Below are 22,300 nucleotides of genomic sequence, written 5' to 3'. Positions count from 1 at the left end.
TTCCTCAGTGCCTGAAGACAAAAGTCTTCGAACAGTGCGTGTTGCCAGTGATGACCTATGGTTCCGAGACTTGGTCGCTAACTATGGGCCTCATAAGAAGGCTTAGAGTCACACAGCGGGCGATGGAACGAGCTATGTTAGGAGTATCTCTGCGTGATCGAATCAGAAATGAGGAGATCCGCAGAAGAACCAAAGTCACCGACATAGCTCAACGAGTTGCGAAGCTGAAGTGGCAATGGGCGGGGCACATAGTTCGAAGAGCCGATGGACGTTGGGGTCCCAAAGTGCTGGAATGGCGACCCCGCACTAGTAAGCGCAGTGTTGGCCGACCCCCCACCAGGTGGACTGACGACATCAAGCGAGTCGCAGGGATTCGCTGGATTGAGTCTGCAACTAGCGCTCGTCTAGCACGGTAGTCTAACTAATCTGTCACTCAAAATGGTGGTTAAAAAATGTGTGTCATGTAAAAAAAATCTTACGAAGAAATCTCCAGGCTTGGAGTGCAGTCGATGCCATAAGGTGGTTCATGCTGAACCATCTTGCTGTAGGCTGTCAAACAAGCAAATAAATACGCTGCGTAACGCAACGGGCGTCGAATGGAGTTGCGAGGAATGTCTTCAAAATATGACCCACAGGTCATCCTTTATTTTACCTGATGACGACGCGGATGAAGATTCTGATACAGGACATACTATCCTCAATAAATCTACTCTCGATACGCGTAAGTTGGTTCAAGACATTAGTCGTGAAATCAAAAAAACTTTGCGTGAAGAAATTAGTAACTTGGAAACGTCATTAGAGTTTTTGAGTGATCAAATTAATAGCATGGAGCAGTCAATCAAAAATCAAGACGGACAGATTAAAGATCTAGAAAACAAAAATAAAGACCTACACAATAAAAATAAAAATCTGGAACTCCGCGTTTCAGTTCTGGAGCAGGCGGCAAGGCTCACCGAGCAGAATAGCATGTCTACAAGTGTAGAAATATTTGGCCTGCCAGAGTTTCCTATGTCGGAACTAAAAACCGTGATATCTTCTGTAGCCTCCAAACTAGACGTGAAGAATGATGAGGTCCTGTCAACCCGCCGTTTAGCAAGTGGAAAGGATAAGCCGTGTACACTAATCGTGGAACTAAAATCGAAAATATCGCGTAACCAATGGATAGCATCTTGTAAACAAAAAGGTATTTCCGTAGGACATGTGTTACCCAACGCAGCAAGAGAAAAAGCAGACAATCGTGTTATTGTAAGAGAAGCTCTGACTAAATACAATAAAACACTGCTTTATAATGCAAAACAATCGCTACGAAACTCCTTTCAGTTTATATGGTGTAAAGACGGTAAGGTGTGTGCGAGAAAGTCCAATAATAGTAAAATATTCTATATTCGTTGCCTACAGGATATCCAACTACTGCATAAGGATTCCAATAATCAAAATTAAACCTATCTTCTGTACACTTCATTATATTTATATTATATTGTTAGTAACTACCAAATTACTTGTTAATTATTTTTTATTTAACTTAAAGTATGTCTAAAGTCAGAGAATTACATGAATGTATATCTATTGATTACTTTTTCCAACAATTACCTTGCAATAATAATCTGAATTTTACATGCCTACATGTAAATTTAAGATCTATGATCAAAAATTATACCAAATTGTTACAATTAATTCACAGTTCTTCCTACCCGCTCGATATGATTATAATTACAGAAGCGGGAATTTCCGACAAAATTGTTCATTTATATAATATACCGGGCTATAATATGCACTCAAAACTGCGAGCAAACAAAAAAGGTGGTGGTATTATAGTTTATACTAAAAGTTTTATTAAATTTACACCAATGGAATATAAAAGTTACACTTTTGAAAACCTTACAGGCTCATTTAAACTCAGTAATCACAATCAGAACGCAGTCGTGTGTGCAGTTTACAGACCACCGTCTACAAACAAAACTATCTTTGTTAACGAATTACGCAAGTATGTTTCCAATTATAAGCACAGTTGTAACGTCCTTCTCATCGGTGACACTAATATCGACCTAAAAACAATTTCTTCATGCACAGACTCATACTTAGAAACTTTGAGCGAGTGTGGTCTAATGTGTGGAATCGAAGACTATACCAGAATCGAACTCAGAAACAACAAGGTTACAAAATCCTGCATTGACCATATATTCGCCCGATTCCCCACACTGGATCCGTACTCGGCAGCATTAGACGTTGTACTAGCGGACCATCGCGCGATTGTTTTCACCTGCGTGAACGACGCTGCACCGAACCCTGTACAGGATAGTATTAAAGTAAGCCACATAAGAATGATCGGGGATAAAATTTCAGTTGCAATAGCGAATCTAATAAATACTAGCATCAGTAATGGCATCTACCCGAATAGTCTAAAAAGGGGATGCGTCAGACCAATTTTTAAAAAAGGTAAACGCAGTGATTTTTCTAACTATAGGCCGATCACGCTCCTGTCGTCGGTAGACAAAATTGTAGAAAAGTTTGTTTGTGAACAAATTTATACTTATTATATTAAAAATGCAGTTATTTATCATAATCAATATGGTTTTCAACCAGGAAAGGGGACAACTAACCTTCTTTCCAAATTTACTGACGAAATTAATGGATACCTTAATAATAAAAAGCACGTTTTAGCATTATTCATTGACTTTTCACGCGCCTTTGATACTCTGAACCACATTCAACTGCAAACTAAACTTGACAATTGCGGCATACGTGGGCCTCTGCTCGCGTGGTGTGCGGACTATCTCCGTAATCGAACATATAATGTAAAAGTGGGTGATGAGTACAGTTATACCATAACAGCTAGTGAGGGCACTGCTCAAGGTTCCGTCCTAGGTCCATTGCACTTTTTGTCATACGTCAATGATATGAGTAATTGCATCGAACACTGCACCTGTTATCAATTTGCGGATGATACTTGCATCATGTTCGCAGACCGTGACCCCAACAAGATTTGTAACACACTGCAGGAGGATTTTAATACATTGACCTTGTGGTGCCACGATGCTGGTCTAGTATTGAACGCTAAAAAAACCAAGCTAATTCACATCCGCTCACCATACTTAAAATATCAACCATTTAGACCCATTACAGCTCATGACCATATGTGCTTACATAACTCAATTCAGAATGGATGTACGTGTCCTGTGGTTGAATTTGTTGACCATTACACTTACTTAGGATTGACTATTGACCACAAATTAAATTGGAATCTTCATGTCGATTACGTTTGTAAGAGATTGAGACAATTCCTTGCTAATATCACTATTTTAAATAACCGTATTCCATTTAAAACTAAACTTATACTATATAACTCTTTTGCCCATTCTTATATACAATACGGTCTCAGCAGCTATGGTCGTACATATAAAACGTACCTTAACAATATATATAGACTTCAATTAAAAATTCTTAAAACAATTGTTTCTAGTTCGGTTAAAATAAATTACGCCAGTAATGAGATGGGTTTATTTAAGCATTGTAAAACACTACCGATACAAATGCAATTCAAATATTCATTGTTAAAAGAAGAGTTTTTCAATAAAGACATAATCCGAAAAATAGAACATCCTGTACAAACTCGAGCGATGTCGGCTAACCGACTGCAAACCGAGCGAGCAAGCAATACGTACGGTGAACGCACGACGGCTTACCTAGTTCCTCGATTTATTAATGAAATACCTCCCAACATAATTAATGCAGTAAACGAGATTAATATAAAAAAAAAATTAAAACAGTATTTCATGTCAAAATTATAGGTTAGGTTAGGTATATACCTATGAATTTCACATAAAATATTAAGTACATTTAATTTTATTTAGTCATTAATTTAATTTAGTCTAAAATGTAACAAAATTGTCTTCATGCTATATTATTGTTAAAGTTATTTCTAAGAAAATATTATTTTAGTTAAAGTTATTTTTAAGAAAATATTATTATACTTAAAGTTATTTTTAAGCTTAGTTGCAGATGGACACCAAGGTCAAATCTTTGTGGTTTTTGTGGTTGTCCGTTTAATTTACCTTTTTATTTTTTGTAATTTATTCTTAATAAATAAATAAATAAATAAATAAAATGCAGGCGGCTCAGTATCGTGATGTTTGGAAGTCCCTACAAAAGGCCTATGTCCTGCAGTGGACGTCCATCGGCTGATATGATGATGATGATGATGATGATGAGTGATTTATGTAATATAAAATAAATATCGATTTACCTTCTAAAATAGATCGCACATTATCACAAATTAATCAGTGCTTGTTTACGGTGGATTGCGGACTCGATCGAAGTACCTATAACAAACAAGTCATATTTAAAATGTAGATCCATGACAAGACGTATTATAGACACAATATATCAACTTATTCTTGAAGATGAGAGTGAATAGGCGTCTTCTAGACAAGCGCGTTACACCTTAGGCTCCATCTAGACTTACCATCAGGTGAAATCGTGGTCAAGCGCCAGCTTATTCCTAAAAAAATGGAAATATAAAAAAAAATCTCACTCAATGCGCTGCCCAACGCCATGACCTGAGGCAACACCCGGCACACCGGATATCAAGCCGCAAGCAATAACAAACGAGTCGTTTTTAAAACGTGGATCCATGACATGCTCTATACTCAGGGATCCGTAGAACACTTTTTTACAACTGATTACTATCAAGTTAATTTTTCGTGAGTAGCTTCATCTCGATGAGACGATCAAGTTTTTTATTTACGAAAATTCTTGATTCTGGTACCCAACTGAGTTACAACTTAACAGCCACAATGTCCTACAAATTGTGTGGTACTTTCGTTCCGACGCTCAGAAATTTTCATTTCTTGGTAACTCAGTTAGCTACCAGCCTGCTGATCTGACCTGAGGCAACGTAAGGCATAACAAAACATCGAAGATCAAACCGGAAGCAAAGCAAGCTTGGCAGCTGCACTACGGTTCACCGGATGAGCGTACGATGATGAGTAAGTACTGTGATGGCCCTGATGCACAGCTTTAAACAATGTGTCAAAAAACATTTACTTAGTCGAGGTTACTACACAGTTGATGAGTACCTCAATGATAAAGATGCTTGGAGGTCATTGGATCAGCTTCCACCTTCACACAGGAAGTAAAACTATAAGAAATTGTAACGTTGTCATCAATTGTAAACTATAATATTGTATGATTTTTTTAAAAGAGAGTTTCTTGCCGGTTTCCTCTCAGCAGAACCTGCCTTCCGAACCGGTGATAGAATCTTTACAAATAGTCAACTGACGTATCAAACGTGCTTATATACTGAGCCTACTTGAAATAAATAAATTTTGAATTTTTTGATTTTGAGCTTTGTCAAAAGAGCTAATAAAATTATAAGTTAATGTGCGATCTGCGTTAAGTAAACATCAAAAGTGAAATAACGACACTTAACTATTACACCACCGTGTTATGTTAACCTGATAGTGACAACATTTTACTTGTGTTTTCAATAAAATCCCATGCAACAAAAAATTCTACGAATTTCAGATAACATCGTTTACGTAACTAGTTGACGTGTGTAGCTTTGTTATCATGATTGTAGCTATAGTGTTTGTATGGATGTTTGTTTGGATATTTGTTTGGATGTTTGTTACTGTTTAACAGTGCAACTTCTGAAGCGATTTAGCTGAAATTTGGAATGGAAATAGATTTTACTCTGGATTAATAGGCTACTTTTCATCCCGGAAAAATTTAGAGATTCCGCGGGATTTGTGAAGAACTGAATCCCACGCGGACATAGTCGCGGGTGTCCGCTAGTGTATAGCTAGCTTTGTTATTGTTATACGTGTGTATAGCTTTGTTATGATGATTAGAGCTATATTGTTGTACACCAGGCGCTACAGTCATTCCCGACTACTTGGAGGGGAATGGCAAAATTGGTCATATTAAAAAAAATATATACCTATGGCAAATATTCTTAAAAAAAAAAAACAATGGCGCCTGCACAATATTGGGTTTTTATTCATCTACGATATACAATAAGTCGAGCGTCCTTTATACCAGTTTGGTTGTTTATAGATATGGGTATTCACTCTTAGTTGTAGCCTTCATTAGGTTGTTACTCCGTTGGTTACATAAGAAAACCCCCACATTTAAAAATAAATCTGCTCATAATACAACATTGTATGCATGTAGGGTTACCATGGTGTTGATATATGCTCAGTTTGCTCTTAGATTATAATCTGTGTATATTGAACTCTTCGAATAATAGCTTTGAAGGTTCAATACCATTACGGCTAAGGGGTTCGATCACCGGTCGTATAACTTATTTTGTATCTACTCATAGCACAGGTTTCGCTTTTTTAAAAGAGAAATGATAGAGATCATACTATTTAAAAATACTAACTAATATATTTTTTAATCTATACTAATATTATAAAGAGGAAAGATTTGATATTGATCCTCTTTATAATATTACTAGCGGACGCCCGCGACTTCGTCCGCGTGAAACTCGATGTAATCTTTCAACTTCCCCTACCCAACTCTACCCCTACCCTAACCCTACCCTGCCCCTACCCTACCTCCTACCCCACCCTACCCAACTCTACCTATAGTAAAGATAGGCTCTGGAACTACTGAACCTATTTGAAAAATTCTTTCACTGTCGGAAAACTACACAGTCCCCGAGTGTTATAAGGCTATATCTTATCCCCAAATTCCTACGGGAACCACGTGGGTGAAACCGCGCGGCGTCTACTAGTAATTAAATAAAAATAAAAGCCTCAATAGCTCAACGGTAAGAGCGGTCGGACTCATCACCGAGGGGTGGTGGTTCGATCCCCGCCCGTTGGACTATTGTCGTACCCACTCGTAATACAGTCTTTTCCGACTAGTTGGAGAGGAATAGAAATATTGGTCAAATTAAAAAAAAACGATATGGCAAATATTCATTTAAAAAAAAAAATACCAACCATTTTTGGTAATTTTAATTATTATAAGCATAGTGCCGTAACTGTTGTGATTTCCCTAATTGTTTACTTATTTAAAAACTATTAATACCAGAGTGAATTAATGACCGTACAGTAATTTTCCCAGAATTGTGACACAATATTTTTTTTGTGTGATCTATAAACAAAACATTTTAGTACGAGATCCGACGTAAGAAATATATACCCTCATCTGTTATTCATTTGGGATAATTAACGAATGATAGAAAATGTTCACATTGACACATTGCATAGGTTGTCTAGTTAAATTGCGGCCGGATAGCATTAAACTATTTTTTTTTTATTTATTTAATCTCCTTCTCTCATTGGTTAATTTAAAAAATCGTACATTAATAGAATATACCCAAAATAATTTAAAAAGTAAAGGTTGCTTTCACACTGCAACTGTTGGGTTGCCAGATATAAACAGTCAAGTTATATTATTTTTATACCCTCATCAGTTATTTAGTCGTTCAATATGTCAAATGAAAGCTTATTTTATGCTTATATTCACGGTGTGAGGTTGCCTTTCACGTACTTCATGATTTCCTAGATTTTTGTATGAAAAAATTGTCTAGCCGCAATTTAACTAGTCAACCTATTTGCACTGTGAATATTTTCTATAATTTATTTCTTATCACTAACAAATAACAGATGAGAGTATATATTTCTGATACCGGATCTTAGACCATACAAACCTTTATTTGTACAACAGTTAAAGTCACATCATCATTAGCCACATTCATGAAAGATAAATGCGCAAACACAATAACAACACGAGTAACAATTATTTAAATAATGATTTCCCATCATGTGGCTTGCGGCAACTCGAGTAACTATTTCATTATTATTTGCTAAATACCAGACACTAGGTGAAGCATTTATTTATTTTCATATCAATCACTAGCTGACGCCGCGCGGTTTCACCCGCGTGGTTCCCGTTCCTGTAGGAATACCGATAATATATAGCCTATAGGCTTCCTCAATAACTGGGCTATCTAACACTGAAAGAATTTTTCAAATCGGACCAGTAGTTTCTGAGATTAGCGCGTTCAACGAAACAAACAAACTCTTCAGCTTTAATATTACTATAGATGACATACTAACGCTAGAGATCATGCCTGCGTAGAATGTTTTTTCTGTCTGATCTTAAATAAACAATTATTTGACTGTCTCTCCGACAAGCGAAGGTTAACGGTCAACTTCGTATAGTTTTCCTTAACTTTTGCGTGGCGATATCATTGTGCGTATACCGTTCTACTCTACGATATTTAGCCCTCATTCGCAATTTCAAATATAGTATGAAGTTAAATGAATGTCTATTTCCAACGCCCAAAATTAAAAACTGCTCGAAATAAAGCGTTGTGTTTTAAAAACGCTGTCATGTGAACATATACTTGGGAGTTGGGAATGCATTTGTTGTATTTGAACGCTTTTTTAACGTCCGTTAAAAAATTCTCGTGCCAATGAGGACTTAGAAAGCAAAACCTACTGACGCCCGACGCTTCTATTACCACCTACCGGTAACTTTTTCCATCAAGATGATCCTTAGGAGCTCGTATTTCTTGTGCCTAATACTAGACCTAAAAATGCAACTGTCTTCTGGACGGTTTACAACAGTCACACGCCCGCCCCGCTTCCATCTTAGATTGCATCATCACAAAAGGGCTAACTTGTAAAAGAAAAGCCTCTAGTACTCAGGGATAGTGTAGCTTCCCAACAGTGAAAGAATTTTTCATTTCGGTTCAGCAGCCTATTCAATGCAAACAAACATACATACATACAATCAAATCTTTCCTCTTTATAATATTAGAGTAGAAAGATATAGTCTGGATTCAATAAGTTTCTATAGTAAATCTGCCGGACGCCGGTAATTGCAGGCACCCTAGTCGCGGCGCCATCGCAATTGACCACCTACTCACGCGCCGCGCCTGTGCGTCACGAGCGGCATTACCACAACGCCCCATGAATAACAACGTTTCATGTTTATCTGCTATATTAGTTCCCGATAAAGTTTGTTTTTAACCGTATTATCTGATTTAACAGAAGCGATAGCGCACGATCGCAAATCATCGCTCGTGTGCACGTGCGATATGACCGCGACGGCTGAAATAAGTGGGCATGGCGCCTCATCCATCACGTAAGTAAGTGTGGAATGTGTTTCCTTACGTATCGCAAATATAAAACAAGTGCCATGATAAGCGAAAAGTTGTATACTTTAAGAGCCCTACACTAGTTTCTCTCCTGCACAGCGTAAGCAATCACCGAAGTGTGGAATAAATTTCCTTAAGTATGACAAATATAAATGCTTTTAAAATTAAGTCCTTCGCTGCGTCTATCTGTCAATAAGCAATTAACTCAAAAATTATTGACCAAATAGATAGAGAGATTTATGAGGTATGTTTCGATATAATATTTGTCAATACTTTGTGTAAATTAATGGAAATTTGACGATAAAGTCCAGCCACCTGGAAGCTTTTATAGAAGACAGTCCCTAATATATTATAACAAAAACATGCATGGTGGTGCATTCCTCAGTTATAGATCTACAACAAAGTCTGTGATGGCATATAACTTATCTTTATGGGACATGCACTTTTTTCTTGTAATGTTTACATCAATTTTCTTGTATAAGATGTTGCAGGCGCCAGATAGTGTTTAATCATATTTATAAGAATTATACTTTCTAATATCTGTAATGTTTATCACTTGCAGGCATTACACAGATCCATAAACGCAATGCATACCCTTAGGATTAATTACCTGTATTGGAGGTACATTTTGTACCTCCAATATAGAGCCTACCTACGTATAAAACCTCGTACACACCACTGATGTTTATGACCTAAATTCACCGTACAGGCTAATCCAGCAATTTACTGAAAATTGGTAATTGAGTTACTAAGAACATCACGGTGAATCAAGCGTTAGCTTTAGTGTTTTGTATGTTCTGTAGTGAATCAGACGCTGATGTTAGTCACGCTTAAGGCATACCACAGGGTACGACTACGGCGCCAATGTGATTACATACACTTTACTTTTTAGCAGTAGTAGTGTAGATTTGTGACAGAGCTCATCGGTGGAAGTATTACTGCCATGCTTATTTTATTACCCATCATTTCTGTATTCTGATCTAACGGGTGTGGTTGCCAGTGTAATTACAGGCACAGGATTAACACCTACGTCTCAGGTCAGGACACAGGGGTTAACGAAAGGTTCACGCAAAATCACTTGACGTACAAAGAAGAAATTTGGCAGGGAAGTAGTTTAACGATAGTAAACGTTCGTTAAGAACGGATTTTGCGACATGGCCGGAAATCTAATTGATAACGGACCAATGAAAAAAAAAGAAAAAAGTTGATGCAGCTCTTGAAGAAAATATCGTAGATAACGAAAATATATTTTACGAATATTTAGACATTTATTTTGGCAAACTAAGCAATTAAGATAAATAATAATCCTATAATAATAATAATAATAATAATAATAGCCTTTTATTCAGATTATTAATTTTTACAAACTAAAAACATAAACGAAAGATTTATGAGTGTAGTAGCTGTTTCTTGGTTATTTTTTGGAAATCTGTTTGCCAATCGGCAAAGGCCTCCTCCAACCTCTTCCATTCCTGTCTATCTTCAGCCACTCTATTCCACGTCACGCCTGCTACTTGTCTGATGTCGTCGTCCCATCTTTTTTGTGGTCTACCTCTTCTTCTTTTTCCTTCTCTGGGGTACCATTGTGTCACAAATTTGCTCCATTTGTCTTTTCCTCTTATTGTGTGCCCTGCCCACCGCCATTTGAGCCTTTTGATTTTGTTTGTTATATCTATGGTTTTGGTTTTGTTTCTTATGACAAATTTTTTCACTCTGTCTGACTTTTTTATATTTAACATGCTCCTTTCCATTGCATGTTGGCAGGTCGCGAGTTTGCTTAGTGTATGTTTTGTTAACGCCCAAGTTTGGCTGCCATACATAAGGACAGGTAGTACACATGTATCAAAAAGTTTACTTTCATGTTTATATGAAGCGTTCTATCTTTCATGATTTCCTTAAAACTCCAGTATCTCTTCCAGCCGTTGGTTATTCTTCTTTCTACTTCTTTGCCTACAGAATCTTTTTGGGTCATTAGCTGTCCTAGGTATATGTATTCATCTGTGTAATCGATTTCCGTTTTCCCTGAGATTATAGTGGATTTCTCTCCATTAGTTACTACTCTTGTTTTCTCTGGATTCAAATTCAACCCTACTTTCTCACTTTCATTTGCCAGTTCGGTAATCATTCTTGTTATGTCTTCTGATGTATTAGCAAATAACACTACATCGTCTGCAAATCTCAAATGCGTTAGTGAGGTACCGTTGATATTAATTCCTAAATTTTCCCAATGGAGACGTCTAAATATCGACTCTAGTACAGCGGAGAATAGTTTTGGAGAAAGAGGGTCACCTTGTCTGACTCCTTTTTCTACTCTTATCTGTTCGCCTTTTTTTTTCCAGTTGTATTTTCGCAGTACTTTGATTATATACATTTTTTATTAAACGAATATATTTATGTTCAATTCCTTGTTGCTTTAGGGTCTCCCATATGTTTGCATGAAACAAGGAATCGAATGCTTTGCTGTAATCGACGAATGCAATGTAGTATGTACGCTGATATTCATCATACTTTTCTAAGACTTGGCGTACTACGTGTATATGGTCGATCACCGAATAGTCTTTACGAAAACCGAAATAATAATCCTAATTGCTTATTTTACACAAATAGTTATGGATACCTATACATTTCCATTATTATGATGATAATGATGACTTTTTAACTGTTGTTGGTTAATTACTTCGACTATCATTGACAACTGTGACTCGTCTGAGGTAATTGTTCATATTAATAAGCTCATTAAGCGAAGCGAAATAGTGGTAGGTAATAGGATTAAAAATGTCGTAGACGGTTGTGCCCAATAACGTACCAATGACTTAGTAAACCTAAGTAAAAAGACACGTTGGCCACATAAGCCTACATCCGACTACCCGACTGAACGTGAGTGACATTGTTTTCTTAATCCAATAACGTTTAGTGATATCCTCCAGTGACCAGTGATACCCAAATTGTTTTCTATACCAACCTCCGGAGGGCGACGACGAGAATACTTACTTTCAATAAAGCGCCTCAATAGCTCAACGGTACGAGCGAACGGACTCATCGCCGAGGGGTGGTGGTTCGATCCCCGTTGGATTATTTATTGACGTATCCTAATACAGTGTTTCTCGACTAGTTGGAAGGTAATTTGTCATATTTAAAAGATATTCTTTCTACAAAAAAAATAACCAATGTATGAAGATTTGTCTATAGTTTTAAAAGAAAATGTTTAATTTATTTATTTAATCCTAAATATTGAAAATTAATTATTTATTATCCAATTCAACCCACGCCAAAGTCAAGAAACCACAAAATGGTTTGTTGACTTTTGGCAAGCGTCTCTCGTTTGGTTTGTCGTTCGTGTGGATAGAATGTTTTGGTTTCCGTAGGTTTGCAAGCACTCGCAACCGATCTGAGTGTCAGTCTTTTATCACAAATTAAGGGGAATTTGCGACAATTGTTTGCGACGCATTCACAAGTCTATATACCTAGTTTGTGCACTGGGGACGAACAGACGTTCGTTTATTCGTTCCGTCTTCCCAAAATCAGATAACAGAGTGAATTGCCTACGAAGTTTGGGAACCACTGCTAGACTAATCTTGAATTACGAACAATTTATAGGTGGGTACGACCATTTATTATAAGTAGATAATAGACTTATTAGGAACGAGGTTCTCTGATAGAGATTAGGAGATCGTTTAATTGCATATTCCTTGACTTTACAACAATACGCAGGTCGACAGATGCACGTTTAAGATTTTAGACATAACTAAGATCGTTAAAATGCAGTAACAATCCCGTGAAGGTCAAAAATGTAGGTAATCTTTCGTAATTTGTTCCGTTTAACGACAGGCGCCCACAGATTCTCATCGTACCCGTCGCATTAAATGGATTTTACTATTCTTTGTATAGAAAGTCATACAAGTGCATAAAATCCGTACGATGCGGTTCAGTGGACGAACCGCATCCGGATTTTATGTACCGTAAAATAAAAAATCCGTTTGATGCGATGCGTCCGATACGTACGAATCGGATCAGTGGACGCCTACCATAAACCGTCACCAGACAATATATTTATGCTAAACACTATTTCTTCATTTTCAGTTGATGGACAACCACCGTTCTTGAAAAGACTTCCATACAACACGATCTTAAAACGACTGCATCCAGAGCTCCCATTTAATGTCGACTGTTCAAGTGGGAGGATGACTAAAATGTTGTACAACTGTAACAAATAAGCCCTTAGTCGAAGGGTACGAGTGAATTTTTTGTCAAGTTAAACCTTGAATGCAATCACACCTTGAGATTGTAGCGGGCAAACTTGAAAGTTTACTCTACCCATTCATCACGGCATTATAGCCATGATAGCCCAGTGGATATGGCCTCTGCCTCCGATTCCGGAAGGTGTAGGTTCGAATCCGGTTCGGGGCATGCAAATGCAACTTTTCAGTTTTAAAAAATTTTTGAATTAAAATATCACGTGTCTCAAACGGTGAAGGAAAAACATCATGAGGAAACCTGCATACCAGAGAATTTTCTTAATTCTCTGCGTGTGTAGTCTGCCAATCCGCATTGGGCCAGCGTGGTGGACTATTGGCCTAACCCCTCTCATTCTGAGAGGAGACTCGAGCTCAGCAGTAAGTATAGGTTGTTATTGAGGATTCATCATGGCATTACGAGTATACAAAAGATGACTGAATAGTGAATCGCTTGGTGACACGTCTTGAGCTGTAACTTACAACGGGTCGAAGTCTAGCGCCATATTAATAAGAGGAAAACATTCTCATTAGCAATAAATAAACAATTTATATTTCTTAGTAACTATGATATTTAAGAGTAAGTATACACAAGACAATTGCGTCATTGGTCAAGAGTCTTTGCAGTTTTAGACTTAGAGATCCCGCGTTCGTATCCTGGGTAGAGTTATTAAATATTTAAGATCTCTTTTTTCCAAGTCCTCAGCAGTGTAAATTTAAATTTAAAAAAGTGTGTGGGTATGTTTGGTTACTCCTTCGCGCAGCAACTAATCAATTGAGTTGGCTGAAATTAATACCAGAAATACAAATATACTTACCCTAAATTAAAACAGACTTTTGATTTAGAAAATATTGCAGTCAAGGGCTAAATTGTAAAGAATAAAAAATAATCCATAGTTTAAACTAAATTTCAAGCTAAAATATTGCAGTCAAGGGCTATATTGTAAAGAATAAAAAATAACCCATGGTCCAAACTAAATTTCAAGAGTATACAAGTCCGCTAACTGGTCCTATCAACTATATATATACAGAAGCAAGAAAAAACTCATATTCAGCGTGTAGTGAAAATATAATAAACAAATGACCCAGACGGTCGACCTTATGCGCAACAACCTTCAGAATTAGCGGAACTAGAAATGTAAATACGACAGCGTTATGTAACCGGCCCCGCGCCCGCCTCCTAGACTACGCCCACCCCACTGCCCCCACTGGCTCCCACTGGCTCCCACTGCCCCCCACTGCCCCCCACTGGCCCACTGCAGCTGCACTGCACCACGACCTCTGCCCTTTCCGACGCCTCCGCGACCCATAAAACCTACTACGCCAGTGGGGCTCCCACGTCATAGGAAGTGCCGCGTGTAAGACCTCATTCGCACGAGAGTTAAAAAGTGATACGTTAAGCCATCATTCGCACAAGAGTTCTTTTAACGGACGTTAATACAACAAATGCATTCCCAAGTATACGGGTATGTTCACACAAAAGCGTTTTACACGACACTTTTTTTTATTTAACGTCCGTTAAAAAAACTCTCGTGCGAATGAGGTCTAAGGATAAATGTCATGTAGTGCCGACACGATACAACACGAGGATGTTACCTACTTTATTACTTGAAGAATGTTACCTAGACTACCGAGTTATGCTTGGTATTTTTTGGTAATTTTTCTAAAAAAATAAACGTAGGTAGATTTATTTACCGCCTCCGAAACCCGTGCATACTAAATGTACTGTAATATCCCCTGGGTATATCTATGATAAATAAATGATTTCCATGAAAATCGTTGGGAGCAATTTCCGAGATTCAGATTATAAACAAGACTTGCTCGTTTAAAGGTCTACGCCCACTTCACTGCAGTTGCACTTCACCACGACCTCTACCCTTTAGGACGCCTCCGCGACCCATAAAACCTAGCCAGTGTGGCTCTCACGGAAGAGCCGCGTGTAAGGGTAAATGTCATGTAGTGCCGACACGATACATCGCGAGGATTTGACTTAAAGAATGTTTAAGTCTGACAATATTGTTCTTACAATTAACGTACCTAGATGACCGAGTTTTGCTTGTTATTTTTTTTTAAATGATAAGTCTAGATTGATTTATTGCCCCGAAACCCCTGCATACTAAATATATCGCCTGGGGATAAAGTACTAATATTATAAGGCTGAAGAGTTTGTTTGTTTGATTGAACGCGCTAATCTCAGGAACTTCTGGTCCGATTTGAAAAATTATTTCAGTGTTAGATAGCCCATTTATCGAGGAAGGCTATAGGCCATATTTTATCCCTTTATTCCTACGGAACGGGAACCACGCGGGTGAAATCGCGCGGCGTCTACTGCATTGATAAATAAATTCCAAGAAAATCGTTTCAGAAATTAAGAGTATAAACAAGAATTGCTAATTGAAAGGTCTACACCCACTGCAACTGCACTGCACCACACCACGACCTCTGCCCTTTCGGACGCCCCCGCGACCCATAAAACCTATGCCAGTGCTCACGTCATAGGAAGTGCCTCGTGTACCTATGGGTAAATGTCATGTAGTGCCGACACGATACATCGCGAGGATTTCATTTTATTTGTCAGAATGTGGTTACAACATTGTTCTTAAAAGTAACTCGCTCTGTATTTTTTTTAATAAAATACAAATAAAAGTGATAAAATTTCACGATACATACATTACATGGTAAACAATCTGATAAATTAGGAAAAAATAAAAATCAATATTTGTATAATAGGTACCTCGTCTAGTCTTACCTAGTAGTACCTCTAGTCTTCGAACAGTGCTTGTTGCCAGTGATGACCTATGGTTCCGAGACTTGGTCGCTAACTATGGGCCTCATAAGAAGGCTCAGAGTCACACAGCGGGCGATGGAACGAGCTATGTTAGGAGTATCTTTGCGTGATCGAATCAGAAATGAGGAGATCCGCAGAAGAACCAAAGTCACCGACATAGCTCAACGAGTTGCGAAGCTGAAGTGGCAATGGGCGGGGCACATAGTTCGAAGAGCCGATGGACGTTGGGGTCCCAAAGTGCTGGAATGGCGACCCCGCACTAGTAAGCGCAGTGTTGGCCGACCCCCCACCAGGTGGACTGACGACATCAAGCGAGTCGCAGGGATTCGCTGGATGCAAGTGGCTCAGTATCGTGATGTTTGGAAGTCCTTACAAAAGGCCTATGTCCTGCAGTGGACGTCCATTGGCTGATATGATGAGGTACCTCGTAAAGAGAAACTAAACTTAAAAGAAAAATATTTTTACAACGTCTATAACATTTCATTTCTAAGGCTTGATTGTGAATTCTTCGTCCATTTATACATAAGAAGGCAAATTCAATTAGCAGTGTTTGTGTGTATCTGTATCGAGAACATATCCCGACGTTATACGTAATAATATATTATGTAAAAACAATAGTAATTATTATTATTACATGTGGCAGTGGCTTGACAACGACATTCTTCCGTGCGACCGTAATAACTTATCCAGTTTTACTATTAATAGATTTTTTTTTTTAAATCTACCTGCTAATACGTACGTTTATCTTTAATACACGTGTTAGATTGATACCTATTCCGAATTGAGAAATAGGAAGTGTAAAAACGTACAACATACCCGATTAGTTGTGGACTTTACTTACGCTACTTGCGAACTTGCAGACTTGAAGTCCGACCGCTCAGAGATTGCGTTTCAGAAACCTGTCAATGTCAATGAGAGAGATAATGTCAATGTCAATGAGATATTTATATATCTTTTATTAACCTTAATAACAAGTAATAACATTGAAAATTGGATAATTATGCCAACTTACAATAAACAATTAATTAATTAACAAATATAAAAAGGTGACATTGACAGGTGTCAGAAACGCAATCTCTGAGCGGCCGGACTTTAGTAGCATCATTTCGTCGTTTCTTTTTTTGAAAAACAATTTCCCCCTCGCTGAATACCTACCTAAAATTCAAGACTTGTAACTTGGTAGTTGTCTTAGTTTAGAAAAAGAATCGCGTTTAATTTCATACAAAATTGTTTAATATCAAAAAGCTTTATTAACTGGTGATTAAATTATGAAATCACCTGATGGGGCCCGAAGGTAGAAGCAGAAAAGATAGGCGGAACTTTTCTCTAATTGCGTCTCCTCTGAGCTCGGAAATCGGCTTACAAGCGCAAAGTCGCGAGCGTTTGTATGCATTGTATTTGTACAAGTATGTCATCAATCGACATAATACCTTTGCCGTTTTTTGCGTGGCATGCTTTTACAAAGATAGGTACTTTACTTCAACAGTTACACGAGCAACTGTTATGTACCCATCGAACAAAGCCTTGAATTTTTTTTTTACATTTAAATCGATAAAACAATGATTGCACAACTGTTTTTCATAACAAAATACACACCGTTTACCTCACGGTTTGCGTACACAGAACGTGTTGCTATATGCTTTGTGTGTGTATAGTTATATACGTACGAGTAAGCTTGTAGGTGCGACATTTTCAGTACAAGTGTAAATAGAACGCAATGACGGTCTGAAACTGAATCCGTACAAGTCATGTAATGACTCTGTCTATGACGCTACGTTGAGATACTGCGCAGTTAGACGCCTCTTTCACAACATTTGTAAAGAGGATGATACTGTGTTTTTCCCATCGACATACATTGTAACTACGGTACATAGACTAGATGATCACTGTCATTCACACGGCACACTCAACTGTCAGCAGATTATATGTAAACCTGTCAAATACCCCGCCCCACTTAGTATTGGGAACAACTTGGATGCGCCGTTTTCATGAAACGTAAATGCAGTCTATACAATGTAATGTCGTTGGTTTTTCCTATTATCACTATTAGGCTTTTATCGATCCACCACAGGGCCAGGCCTTCGTCGATATAGGAGAGTGGATATAGAGCTTAGAGTCACCACGTTACTCCAATACGGGTTGGCGGACGATGTGAGTCTAGTTATCCATATCCGTTAGGGTTGTAATGTCAAACACTTTAAGGATAACTGTCATACGTTAATGATAATGACAGAGACCGACGGTTTATCGTAGCGCCCAATTTTTTTTTTTTTAATTCTTTACAAGTTAGCCCTTTACCACAATATCACTTGATGGTAATTGATAATGCAATCTTGGATGGAAGCGGGCTAACTTGTTAGGAGTAGGATGAAAATCCACACCTATTTAGGTTTCTACACGACATCGTACCGGAACGCTAAATCGCTTGCCGGTACGTCTTTGCTGGTAGGGCGGAAACTAGCCGAAACCTCCCTGAAACGAAACTAGCCGAAACCAGACCTGGACCAATTGAGAAAACCTTAATCGACCCAGTCGGGGATCGAACCCAGGACCTCCACATCGTCCGTATCGGATGCAACGCTTGCAACGGATTTTAGTATTCTTTGTATAGAAAGTCATACAATTGTGCGTTCACTGATCCGCATCGAACGGATTTTATCTACCGTTAAATTAAAAATCGGTTTGATGCGACGCGTTCGATACGTGCGAAGCTGATTTGTGGACACCTACCATTAACGTGCTCTTTGAGGCACGGGGGTGAGTTCACACCACCGAATTCCGAACTGAGAATAATTATTATTGAGAAATTCTTGGAAGTAAAAATACTTTGCTTTCATGGCCCGCCCAAACCTCGAACCTAAGACCTGATAATTCGAAGTTACAGAAACTAATCACGGGACCAACGAGACAAAAAAAATATATAAACTACAATATTAAATAATTTATAGGACCTATTTTATTTCAATACAATTTAAATAAATGAATAAAAACATAGATCTAACATTGTTGTAGATTGCAAAAGGTTTAAAGTCATTAAAGTGTTAAGTGTGCGCATTTAATTATCTTTAACAATGGTCTCACTTATACAAACATTATTATATACGTACACTATATTTTTATTCTATTTTAATTCTAACAATAAATTATAAATCTTGAACAATACAACAATTTATGATAATATTTAAAATGCATAAAATAACTTGTATATGGAAATCTGAATCTATTCTTTAAACGCGGAAGTTAACACTATTCGAATATAATGTTTAAATAATTCTTTTGTACGTGGTTTCTATATCTAAAAGTATAACTAATTAAGACACTTGTAGTGGACTTTGTACATTAGTAATAGTTCGGAACAAATGGTTTCATTTAGCTGATTAGCAGATTGATCACCTAATTCGTAAAAACCAGGAAGACAACATGTTCTAATCCGTTTTGTTTGTTTAATTTTTTTTAGCAAAGGACAATTATTTTCACAGTAATGATAAAATAACAATTATTATCATTATCAACCCATATTCGGCTCACTGCTGAGCTCGAGTCTCCTCTCAGAATGAAAGGGGGTTAGGCCAATAGTCCAGCACGCTCGCCCGATACGGATTAGCAGACTACACACTTAACAGACTTAACACACACAGGGAAAATTCTCAGGTATACAGGTTTCCTCACAGTTTGAGACACGTGATATTTAATTTCTTAAAATGCACACATCTGAAAAGTTGGAGGTGCAATTCAGTTTACATAATTATGAATTTGTTGGTGGTAAATGCAAGGTTACTGTCAGGATCGGATTTATAACTGCCTCTTGGTCTAGTGGTTGACCTTCGTAGCTTCAGATTCGAGAAGAGACACGAGACGGGACAGGTTTGAGTCTCGGGTCGAGCTTTGAAATATCGAGCTTTTATTTCTTCCAAGTCGATCTCGTTTTTCGTGGAACCATCGGGGCTCATCCAGGTCCATTTCCTGTGTGGTGGCTTCTTGAAGAAGGAGTTCATCATAAAGAGGCCCTCCTTCTCCATGAAGTCAGCCAACATTTGGCCCCTATCGTTCCGTTGCCCATATCCAAATCGTCCCACTTTCAACTCTGAACCGCTACGTTCGCCCAGCTTTGCGTTAAAATCCCCCATCACAACATTGTAATAAGAGTTTGAGGCATGTATGGCTTTAGAAATATCCTCATACAATACCTCTACCTCCTCGTCGGGATGTGTCGAGGTCGGTGCGTAAACCTGTATAACCTTCAACGAATACCGTTTGGTAATTCGGAGGACCAGGAACGCTACCCTGCTCGACACACTCTCGACTTTTACAACATTGTTCACGAGGGACTTGTGAACGATAAATCCGACACCACCATGGGACTGTTGGTCGCCCTCCCGGTAGTAGAGCATGTTGCCGGATTCAAGGATTATCGAGCCCTCCCCCTCTCTTCGGACTTCAGACAATCCTATGATATCCCAGTGCAACTTGCTCATAACTTCTTCCAGCTCGATGACCTTTTCGTCGGACCTCAAAGTGCGTGCGTTGTATGTTGCCAGGTCTAGTCGTCGGGGTTGGCAGCGGAATCTCTGCCGGAGATTCTTAACACCCCTTGCCCCGCCGTTACCATAACCGCTGCCAGAGCCAGGAATAGCGGGGCTGCCGGGGACTAGGGGCTGTGTTTTGTTTTTGCCGTCCATACAAAGTTTTGCCCAGTACTGACCACGCTGGGCATGCGGGTTGGTCAGCGCAGTGCTAGATTACTCGCGCCGGTGTCGCTGCTGCCCGACACCGGCCTGAGGCATTTCGTAATCTAGCCTGTGGGAATGGATATACCGCCATTCGTCGGTCGCCAGAGCCTCGTCGGTCCATCTGCAGGGTGCACCACGAGCAGGTGAGGTTGGCAGTTGGGGAGACTGACTGGTACTAGCCTCCCCCTTACACCCCATCGGCTCGGCACTCGGCTGGGCTGCATTCGGGAAGCTTCGCGACATCTTTTCGTCCGAAATTCCTCAGTGCCTGAAGACAAAAGTCTTCGAACAGTGCGTGTTGCCAGTGATGACCTATGGTTCCGAGACTTGGTCGCTAACTATGGGCCTCATAAGAAGGCTTAGAGTCACACAGCGGGCGATGGAACGAGCTATGTTAGGAGTATCTCTGCGTGATCGAATCAGAAATGAGGAGATCCGCAGAAGAACCAAAGTCACCGACATAGCTCAACGAGTTGCGAAGCTGAAGTGGCAATGGGCGGGGCACATAGTTCGAAGAGCCGATGGACGTTGGGGTCCCAAAGTGCTGGAATGGCGACCCCGCACTAGTAAGCGCAGTGTTGGCCGACCCCCCACCAGGTGGACTGACGACATCAAGCGAGTCGCAGGGATTCGCTGGATGCAGGCGGCTCAGTATCGTGATGTTTGGAAGTCCCTACAAAAGGCCTATGTCCTGCAGTGGACGTCCATCGGCTGATATGATGATGATGATGATGATGATTTCTTCCAAAAATGTCTGTTTTTTATTTTGGTGCTTTTTTATTTTATATCTAAAAGAATATTGCCATATTTTTCAAATATGAACAATATTCCCATTCTCCTTCAACTAGTCGGAAAATACTGTTTAAGGGAGTGGGTACGACAATAGTCTAATGGGGCGGGGATCAAACCACCACCCCTCGGTGATGAATTCCACCGCCTTACCGTTGAGCTATTGAGGTTAGAAAGTCACAGCCCGTGTCTCGGAGAGCACGTTTAGCTGTTGGTCGCGGTCAGTATGATTAGCATCTGTCATCACAGCATAGTGAGTTACCAACAAACATTATCGCCCGCCTTACCTCATTGGATCAGGGATTGGCTTCAATACCGCTTCTCCTATAAGGATATCTCCTAAAACTGTATTGAACGGTTAAAATAAGTTGATAAGGATGATGATCTCGTTTATTACTTATTAGTACCTACCTGGAAGTGATAACGAAAGCTCTTCAAGACTTAATCTTGAAGAGCTTTCGTTATCACACTATCATACTATGTTGTCTATTATTTAGATAAAGTTAATCAATCTCAGATTGTTTTGACATGACAAAAAAGATTATTATAAGCCGCTAAAGTTTCTGTTTGTCGCCGATAGCCTGTTGGTTGCTTGCGTAACTGTACTAGCCAACTGACTGAAGCTGATAAGTTGAATAAGTCAAAG

The 22,300-nt window shown here is 38.8% G+C and overlaps 1 protein-coding gene across 2 annotated transcripts in view; it reads right to left on the bottom strand.

Annotated features, from left to right (window-relative positions):
- LOC112044972 (3-phosphoinositide-dependent protein kinase 1) overlaps window positions 1-22,300 on the bottom strand; it is a 136,584-nt gene that overhangs the window by 83,330 nt on the left and 30,954 nt on the right. Inside the window, exon 3 of one of the 2 annotated variants that reach the window (XM_024080994.2) lies at window positions 4,244-4,319. The exons of the other annotated variant lie outside the window; for it this stretch is intronic. The gene's annotated coding sequence lies outside the window, so the exon portion shown is untranslated. The remainder of the gene's footprint in view (window positions 1-4,243; window positions 4,320-22,300) is intronic. 2 annotated transcript variants of the gene reach the window in all.

This window comes from Bicyclus anynana, chromosome 15 (assembly GCF_947172395.1).
Source record: "Bicyclus anynana chromosome 15, ilBicAnyn1.1, whole genome shotgun sequence".
NCBI classification, from domain to species: Eukaryota; Metazoa; Arthropoda; class Insecta; order Lepidoptera; family Nymphalidae; genus Bicyclus; species Bicyclus anynana.
Note: the sequence above shows the minus strand (reverse complement) of the source record. Positions and strands in the feature narration are given on the sequence as shown.